Below are 10,246 nucleotides of genomic sequence, written 5' to 3' on the forward strand. Positions count from 1 at the left end.
ACAAGCCATGATGTGTATGCGCAACCTCCTGATTTTAGAAATGGGTTATGTCAGAATGCTAGATGCAAGGGAGGGCACCAGGATGAGGTCTCTTGTTATCTGGTGGGCTCCCTGGGGCATTTGGTGGGCCGCTGTGAGATACAGGAAGCTGGACTAGATGGGCCTATGGCCTGATCCAGTGGGACTGTTCTTATGTTCTTATGTACTTATGTTCTTATGCCCAAGCAGACACCTCTAGGAAGCTCAGAATAGCTGATACTGTTCTAGGACAGTGGTTCTCAAACTGGTGGGTCAAGACCCACCAGCCTGGGAAGCACTAGCCAATGCCTCTTTAAGGGGTGGGGAGGGGGGAAGGCAGCAACGCAATCCCCAGGATCACACTGCTGCCAGGGATGGGGGGGGGGGTTTACTTACATCCAACCAGTGCTGCAGTCCTGGAGGGTGAGGGGCTGTGGTGAGTCTTTTTCAGGACTCCCTGTGGCTGCAAAAGTGTAAAAAAGCAGGCACTTCTGGTTTTGTCATGAAAAGGTGGGGAAGAACAATGAAAATAGGAGCATTTTGGAGAGTAGACGAGGAGCAGAAAAATCAAGCGTAATCCCGGAGAAGGGGTACTAGAATACTGGTCCCAACTTAGCCCCCAATTCCTGTATTAGTCCCCACTGGGATACCAACCTCTCTAGGCCAAATACCTGGGAGAGGCATTTCCAAGACTGGCTTTCTGGACCCAGGAAGTGGTCAGGGTAAGGCTCCACAGAGAAGAAGGGGATCCCAAGACTATGCTGGCAGACCTCAACATTTCTACTCACTTTCCCATACTTCCTGTATGAAACAATCCCCAATAAACCTTAGGTAGCAGCATTCCATCTCCTCTATATCTTTATGTCTTCCATCTTCCACTTTATGTCCTTCCCATCTCCCTAAGACATGGATCTGCTCCTTTGGGACAGGGCAGAGAAAAGAAGCTTAGTGAGAATAGGAGATAGCGGTTGAGCCTCTAGATTCCATATCCAGTGTGTGCCATCCAGTTGTTTCCATATCCATATCTAGATTCCATATCCAATGTGTGCTTAGTGGTTACTACCCTGGGAAACAAAATGTTTCCAATGAGTCTCTGCAATTAGTGTTACCATCCGAGTTTGGATGCATCCAAAAGATTACTGATGGTGGTGTCAGCATAACAATTTCACCAAACTACTGACACTTGAAAAAAACAACTGGAAAAATTGGTTCCAGGGTGAAGCCCACCACTAGCCTCAAAAAATTGACCTGAGATTATCTTTTGCCACTCATTTACCTTAGGAGAACTCAAGCAAGGGAAACAGGATCTTTTGGGGCAATCTGGCAACCATATATACAATCCCATCAACATTTGAAGAGTCCATATGCAACTTTGGAGATGTTTCCAGAATTAGGTTGAGCAGCACAGGACTTTGCATATTGATTTTACTGAAACTGGGACCTGCAATGAATTACCTGCATGGCCACTTGTGTAACCGACCACACTTATTCAACTTTTGCAGAATGCGATGAATCTCCCCCCGCTGCTTGCCAATTACACATTGACTTGGAGTAGAAAAGGGTTCAGTACTAACATTTTAAAAAAAATTCACTTTTAAAATGAAAATGGTGACAGTGTTAATTATCATGGTTTCCTGGGAAGATGAAAAAAAAATCAGAAGGCATTACTGTAATATTAAAGACAACATTACAGATGCTTTTAATAAGATATTGGGTAAAATGTCGCCTCGATCCAATTCCTTCATTTGGGGGTCATACTTTTATTTCATTTTATGTCTGTTACTTTCTTCTAATCTCTTAGATGAAAGTTGATCCAAACTGCTTACCCCTCTGTTTTGTTGAAACTGCGGTGATGATAGGGCACGTTTTGGACAGCCGGGCTATGCTCTCAATGGCAACCTGGCTGGATTAATTGCCAACATTAGCAAATGAAGCACTGCATCTGTGCTAATGAAACAAAACAGGTCAGACCACAAGCTGATTGCCTGGGGAGGTCAACAAAAATGCTTTCGCTCACATATCGCTCCTCTGATTGTTTTACTTCTCCATAGGCAAGGAACATAGAACATAGACACAGTAGCGAAGCTAGGGGGTGCAAGGGGTAGCAAATACACCGGGCTACGGCTGCTGGAGGGGCAACATCAGGGGTTGAGGGGCAACATCGGGGTGCATGTGAGTTACCTTGGGCTGCTGCAGCCCCGCCAGCACATTGGCCAGCAGCTGAATACAAGTCGCCTGCTCGTGAGCAAAGGCAGCTCAGTCGGGGCTTTCCAGCTCCCTCCCGGCTGCAGTGCAGCCCATTGCCTTGAGTGCATGGAAAGGAGAGGAGGGGACATGCAGCCTGTCCTTAGCGAAGCCCAGAAGGGGGTTGAGGCGGCGACAGTAGATGCAGCTCTGCTCCGTTGCGCCTGAGACGGGGGGGGGGACGACTGTGGGAGACTTTCATGGGGGAGCACCTTGGTGCGGGGGGAGCTCTGCAACCCCCCCCTGCCGAGAACCACCTGTGGGTGCTGAGGCAAGGGAGCTTCCCCGGTGGGATTGCCAAGCACCTCTGCTTCCCATCAGGGACAGCTTCTGAGGGGTGCATCCCACACAGCTTCAGAGCACAAGCGTATGGATGTCTACTCAGAAGTAAGTCCCATTGTGTCCAATGGAGCTTACTCCCTGGAAAGTGTGGAGAGGATGTGAGCCTCAGTCAGGCACAGCTTCCTCCTGGCGGCTGTGAGCAGGCAAGCCTTTCTTTCATTCACCCTCTCAGAGCTAAACCTGTGCCTACTCAAAAGTAAGCCCCATGATAGTCAATGGGGCTTACTCCCAGGAAAGTGTGGGAAGGATGGGAGCCTCAGTCAGTCAGGCAGGCGCAGATCCCTCCCGCCTGCCTGCCCCAAGTCCTCCTCCTTCCAGCCGCTGAGAGCCTTTCACTCTCTGCCAATCCTAGGCTCATCTACTCAGAAGCAAGCCCCATGATAGTCAATGGGGCTTACTCCCAGGAAAGTATGGAGAGCATTGCTGCCTCAGAGCCCAAGTTGAAACATGTCTACTCAGACTCAGGAAAGTGTGGAGTGGATTGCAGCCTCAGTCAGGCATGACTTCCTCCAGCCTGCCCACTCCAAGTCCTCCTCCCCACAGCCTCTGTGAGTGAGGCTTCACTCAGAGCCAACCCTAGGCACCTCTACACAGAAGTGAGTTCCTTTATAGTCAATGGGGCTTACTCCCAGCTAAGGGTGGATAGGATGGCATCCTCAGACAGTCAGGCACCACTGGCAATGAGCAGGAGGGCTTCTCCACAGCCTCCTCTTCCCGCTCCTTGAGGCAGCTGCAGGACCGAGCTCTGCCTGACAAACAAGCATGCCCCACCTCCCCTCACATGGGCCCATGTACCCATTGCCCCCATTGCACATATCCAAGATGCCTGGCTGGTGGGGCAGGTGCCAAAGATGATGGATTGCTTCTTTTGGAGAAGTGTCTGCAGCTGGGGGGGGTGAGTAGGAGGGAGCTGGTGCTGGGGGAGAGGCAGCAAGCAGCTGGGGGGATGTGGCAGATTTATTTTGCAGTTTTTAAAAAGTGGGTATGAAATAAAAACCCGGGAGTGATGCCACTTCCAGGGCATCATCTTAAGCTCTGCACCGGGCAGCAGGATCCTTAGCTATGCCACTGCACAGACACAGTATTTATGTCATTAATGATAGAGATTGCAGTGGAACTGTGGTGCACTGGTCTTTGTTAGCAATTTTGTATAACTTTTTAAATCAGTTTCATATAATTCTTCAGCAGAACTTGTGTATCATTTGGCTACCCTCTATTTTTTTTCAGTTTGCTGAAGAACTGCAAAGAACTGAAGAGAGACACTTGGCCAACAGTCTGAGGCAAAGAGGCAAAGAAGGAAGGCCCATAGCCAGGGAGGCAGACCAGGGACAGACTGCACTTGCTCCCAGTGTGGAAGGGATTGTCACTCCCGAATCGGCCTTTTCAGCCACACTAGATGCTGTGCCAGAACCACCATTCAGAGCACGATACCAGAGTCTCTCAAGACTGAAGGTTGCCAACAAACAAACAAAGCTGAAGAAAACTCCAGTTGTTTCATTTCTCAGTGAATGCTGGAAGGAGAATGTCCAAAGTGGGCCCTTTTCAAGATTATTGAAAACATGAGATTTTGGATTGTGTCCTGAGGTTCTTGCGCCAGAGGATGGAAACTTTAAGATACAGCACGAGGTTTCTATTTTCTCTCGTGGTGATAAAGGTCTGATTTAAATTAAGACTTTGATTTTAAAAACAGAATGCTAACTTAATAAAGAATGACTTAGGCTAAGAGGCACAGTGTTAATATACTGCTTTTCAGTGTTATTTTCCAATAACAGCAACAGTTCACAAAGCAGTTTACATAGCAAAATAGATGGTTTATTTCCCAGAAGGTCTCACAAATTTAGAAGAAGCAAAAGAAAGACCAGCTAATGGTCACTGGAAAAGATACAACAGTGAGTCTTCTTTATCTGCAGGTTCATTACCCGAAGGAGTAAGGAGTAATGGCAGGAGGTCTGGTCTAGAGGGTAGAGCCTCCGTCTGCCTGAAGATAACATCCACAAGGTCGCCAGTTTGAGGCCACCAGCACCCTGCGACCTTGGAGCAGCTGACAAGCTGAAGCCGAGCAATTCCATCCGCTCTGAGCGTGGGAGGATGGAGGCCAGAATGTGAAGCCAGATCGGATTGAAACACTTTGAATGTAGTAGTTCTTGAAAGAAAGAACCTTCTTTGAAATTGTAAAAATCCCTATTTAATAGGAATTTAGTAAAGCCTGCCTATGTAAACCGCCTTGAATAAAGTCTTGAATAAAGACCAAGTAAGGCGGTATATAAATACCTATTATTATTATTATTATTATTATTATTATTATTTGACCCACTGTGGGTTCTGAACCTGCAGTGGGAAGACCTACAGAGGACCTTCTGGTTGCATGATTCTGGTTGCATCTGGAGGCCCTACTGGGCCATAGCCTGCTGACTTAATTATCTGTGGGTTTCAGTGTCCGTGGGGGATCCAAAAACAGATTCCCTGCAGATACCAAGGTCCAACCTGTGTATAGGGACAGTTGCTCTCCCCCAATAAAGGTAAGAGAACCACAAGTTTAAAAGTGCTTCTTGGCCCAGTTAGCAGGGCTCATTCTATCATTCAGATAGATCAAATAAGTAGGCCTATTTGTAGGCCTACCAGTTTAACACTTAGGCTGCAATTCTATACACACTTCCCGGGGAGTAAATCTCATTTAATTAAATGGGCCTTACTTCTGGGTAGACATGCATAGGTTTGCGCTATAAGCATGTTTCATTCACATCATAAGAACATAAGAAGAACCTTGCTGGATGATGCCAAAGGCCCATCTAGTCCAGCTTCCTGTATTTCACAGTGGCTCACCAAATGCTTCAGGGAGCACACAAGGCAACAGACACAACCTGTGTCCTGGTGCCCTCCCCTGCATCTGGCAATCAGAGGCAGCCTGCCTCCAAAACCAAGAGCTTGCACATACCTACTATAACTTGTAACCCATAATGAACTTTTCCTCCAGAAATTTGTTCAATCCTCTCTTAAAGGCTTCTAGGCAAGATGCCATCACTACTTCCTGTGGCAAAGAGTTCCACAGACTAATTAACAGACATCAAACTTTTATTGCCATGGTTTAAAAAAATGGAAACCTTGGAGCTGTATCTTGCTGTTTCCTTCCTTCTGAGGTAATAGCTTTCTCAAAAGAAAGAAGTCCATATTCCAGAATAAGAAGCCTGTCTCCAAAGCAAGGAGTTTTTCTTCTGAAGAAAGGAAACCTTAGGACACAACCCCTAATTTTTTATTAGAATTACCTCTTTAGGGTAATTGGATCAGTTTCTTTCAAAGTATTTTGAGGTATTTAGATTGATTGAAGAGCCATTAACTATGCAGGATGAAACGTGGAAAGAGCCAGACCTGGTTGCCTGTGTGGGAAACACACATCAAACCAGCTGTGCTGATGACTCCTTTTAAAGTTTGGCACTTTGGAATGGTAGTAGGTCTGTCGAACAAACTCGGGCTCCTCGTATCATGACCTTTTGATGGGAGTTATTAGAAATGATGGAACAGCAAGCAGCAGCTGGTTGGGAGTAAATATCCACTCCTAGTCAGGTGTTGTATCTGGCAATACACCTGGTATCCTTTTCCTGTGCCAGACTCCAAGGCCAGGTGATGGTACTTACCATCATGAACAGCTCATAGAAGGATCCTGCAATAGAAAGATCCACTTCATCAACAGTCTTCAGTTTAAAACAGGAACCTCAAACTCACCACTACTTTTATTGAAGCAAAACAACTCAAGGTGTCCTGGTACTGTGTAATAGTTTGCAATGAACTTGAACCGTGGTGACCTTGAGGTTTGCACAAAATACCAAAAAATCTCAGGCAGAAAGTGCCTTTTGTGCTGCCTCTATCAGGACCAAAGCCAGAAGGCTTCCAGAGGAGAGGGCCGTGTGAGAGATCTGGGAGATCAATTTCAGTTTTGCAGCAGAAGTTTGAGTGTGTCGTTAGTCCTGAATGTTTGACAATGTTTGAATGTTGATAGGGCTCAAGCAATAATAAGCCTAGACAGACTAGAAACTAGAGACAGCAGCATGGAGATAACTTGTACTTGATTGTTAGTCGTCGTCCCCCCAATCAATCTAAGTTTTCATTTACTGGACCTTTCTAGTGAGTTGTTAACAATAAATAGTTGACTGAATAGAAGATGTTTGCTGCCTGCTGCTGTTCTTGCATTTCCAATAGAAAGAGTAGTGTAAGATTTGTGACTGAGCTAATGAAAAACTGTGTTCATGTTTCCCTTCCTCCCTGCAGCTGTTGTTGCAAACTATCCATATGAACTTTCACTGCAAATTATAGATGGTGCCTGCATGCCACATTCAGTCGTCAGGGTCCCATAAGAAGGCTCAGAGATCTGGAATTATTGTCCTAAGCTGGACATTCATAGCTATCCAATGTCTTACCAGACTGATAACTGGGACTGAACATAGGAATTTGCCTTCAGCTAAGTCAGACCATTGGTTCATCTAGTTCAGTATTATCAACGAAGACTGGCAGATGCTCTGCAGGATTTCACCTAGGAATTTCTTAGCTGGATGCCAGGGATTGAACCTGGGACATTCTGAATGGAAAACATATACTGTGACCACTAAATTATGGCCCTTCTCCTAACTCATTGGGTTGGAATTGCCCTAATTCAGTGGTTCCCAAACTTTTTTGACTGATGGCTCTCTTGACCTACTGGGCCGCTGGCTGTGGATCTCCATTAGGGCTGCAATCCTATACAGGATGGCAAGTTTTCTGTGTGGATTTCATGGCTTCCATTGACTGGTTTCCATGGCTCCCTGGGGAGCCACAGCTCACAGATTGGAAACAACTGCCCTAACCACGTGCCTGCCATTTACGTCAATGAGGCGTAGGAGTACCGTGCCAGTGAGCGGGAACAAGATTTTTCTTCATGGCACATTAACAACCCAACTCAGTGCCACAACAGCTTTTTGTGTCTCATTTTACCTCTCATCCACTGACAGCACAGAGACTTGGCACCCATCTGGGCAGTACAGAGGATATGGGGTGGAGAAATGAACCTCTGCTAGCTCTCTGAGTAGCCCTTTTTGAGCCATTATTGCCCATACAATATACTCAGAGCAGACGAAAAGATGCACCAGACAATAGTAAGAGGAAAATATATGATCCTCCAAAGAAGGAAAACAAAACCAGGTCACTCTGCCCCATTTCCCAGCCCTTGCACATCACACTCCTGCTGTTTCCATTAATCTATCGAATGAGTCCGTCCGTCCCCCCAATTGTATATAGGGAGTGCATCTTTTCCATTTCTCTCTTCCCCCCCTCATACATTTGTGAGCACTCTTCTGAAAAATACCTTGTTGTGATTCTTAAAGCACCTAGACATTTGCAGCATGCAAAGTGGAATTATTGATTTCGATAGTCTCATTCTCCGCTGGCAGAATGAGGTGAAAACACTGATAGATAGTGTGCTCAGGCCCTAGTTCAGGACATACTGCCTCTGCTAATCCTCTGCCTAGCAGGAGGATCTGGGTACCTGCAGTTTTTGAAACTGTTTCAACACTGTTTTCCGGTGATTGAGAATGTACAAAGTTCTGTGATGCCACTCAGCTAAATGAACAAAATGTAATGGGGCTTTGGGTTGCCTGCATTAGTGGGGGAAAGGCAGAACATAAACAAACAAACTGAATACAACCATGGCACAGGTTGGAGATTGAAAACAGAATATGGAAGACATAATACAGGTTGAGACTAATTATTCGTGTGGGTTCCATTCCAAGCACTCTTGTGAATGGCAAAAAACTCACTATAGCAGATCAATTTTAAAAACAAAGTTTCTTTGTTCCAGTGATTTAAAAAAAGCCTTGTTGACCTTTGTGATGTAAGATAAGAGTCATTAAGAAGACAATTCATCAATCAGTCATCCTCCAAGAGCTTACAAAGGTGCTTCACCCAGCCCCTCCCTTCACCAATGCAAAGTGATCACCTTTCTTTCATGTGCTCAGGGGGAAGGGAGGGGTCTGCTGGAGAGAGAAGGATTGATGGATTGTCAGCCAGCTGCCCCCCCCCTCTCTCATTGAGGAGGTTATTGTTAAAGGACTGTTCAGTTTTTTAAACTGATTTTAAAGGGGTGCATTTTCCCCTTCTCCAGGGATCAACACATTCCTTCTCATTTGCAGGGGCCATACGTGTTGAGTCAAATCCATGTATAAATAAGCTGGACCTGTAGCTACATTCTGGCTAATAGATTTTTAGTTCACATCATTAAAGAATTATGCAAATTATTCTGGGTAGGTACACCTATTGGACAATCTTATACATGTTTACCCAGAAGTAAATCCCACTGTGTTTGCTGGAATGTTCCCCAGGTAAGTGTGCATAGGATTGCAGCCCTATATAGATTATTTATATTGGATCGTCTGATTGATTTACAATCCTACTTAACTCCCTGCATGATGATGCAGCAACAGCAGTGTGGAATCTGGTGGTGGAGTTTTGGCATCTGAAGACCTCCTTGGGATTAGCCCATGCTGGGCCACCTGGTCTATTCAGACCTGCGCCAGCTATAGAGCTGGTGCAAGTTCACATGGACCTGGGTTGGCGAACTGAGGCCAAGAAGAGAGTTTGGTTATCAGTGTGCTCCACTGCTGCCACTGATCCGCCCTCCTCCCCGCGCCCATCCCTGCTCCATTCCTCCCCCTGTTCTGCTGCTCCCTGCCTCCTTCCAACCCCCTATGCTGACTTACCAGAGCTGGTTGTCTTTCACTTTTTGGGTGGCATAAGGCCCTAATAGGATTGTGCTGTTAGATTCTCATGGAGACTTACAATTTATCTAGGTTGAAAAGCAGGTTATGAATATAATAAATAAATAGAATCCATCTAGATATGTTATTCAGCATATATACTGTATTAATAAATGCTAACCCTGCACATGCCCAATCTCGTCCGATCTTGGAAGCTAAGCAGGGTCAGGTCTGGTTAGTACTTGGATGGGAGACCTCTTGGGAATACCAGGTGCTGTAGGCTTATACCATAGTCTTTTGAGACTGAAGGTTGCCAACCAACCAAATGCTAACCAAAGATCAAAACATAGTTCCTAATTATGAGATGTCTAAAATTCTAAAATTGCACTGCTTAAGTGAGCAATTAAAGTAATATCCATTTTGATGAAGCGGGTGTTCAAGGGCAACAACTCTGATCTATGCAAGTATAAACTGAAATGAATGTGTTATTCTTTAAGGTGCTGCCAGACACTTTGGGTGCAATCCTAACTAACTTTCCAGCACTCACGTAACTGTGCCAATGTGGCGTGCACTACATCCTGCAGTGGGGAGGCAGTCAAGGATGCCTTCTCAAGGTAAGGGCATGTTTGTTACCTTACTTTGGGGCTGCATTGTGGCTAGGTCAGTGCTAGAAATTTGGTTAGAATTGTGCCCTTTGTTGTTTTTGCTGCAACAAACGAAGGCTGCAATCCTCTCCTCACTTTGCTGGAAGTAAGACCCACTGACTATGATGGGGCTTCCTTCTGAGTAGGTATGGATAGGATTGGGCTCTAATACAGTTACCCTTCTGGAAATTTCTTCTCAGTTCTTCACTGATAACGGAAGGGAAAAAATTGCTGGAAAGATTGAGATGGAAAGAATCTCACAGGCAATCTCAGTCCGTC

The 10,246-nt window shown here is 45.7% G+C and overlaps 1 pseudogene; it reads left to right on the plus strand.

Moving 5' to 3' along the window:
- Positions 1-9,486: 9,486 nt before the first annotated feature.
- LOC136642992 (5S ribosomal RNA) lies at positions 9,487-9,606 on the plus strand (annotated as a pseudogene).
- The last annotated feature ends 640 nt before the right edge of the window (positions 9,607-10,246 follow it).

The sequence above is a fragment of the Tiliqua scincoides genome, chromosome 2 (assembly GCF_035046505.1).
Source record: "Tiliqua scincoides isolate rTilSci1 chromosome 2, rTilSci1.hap2, whole genome shotgun sequence".
Taxonomy (NCBI): Eukaryota; Metazoa; Chordata; class Lepidosauria; order Squamata; family Scincidae; genus Tiliqua; species Tiliqua scincoides.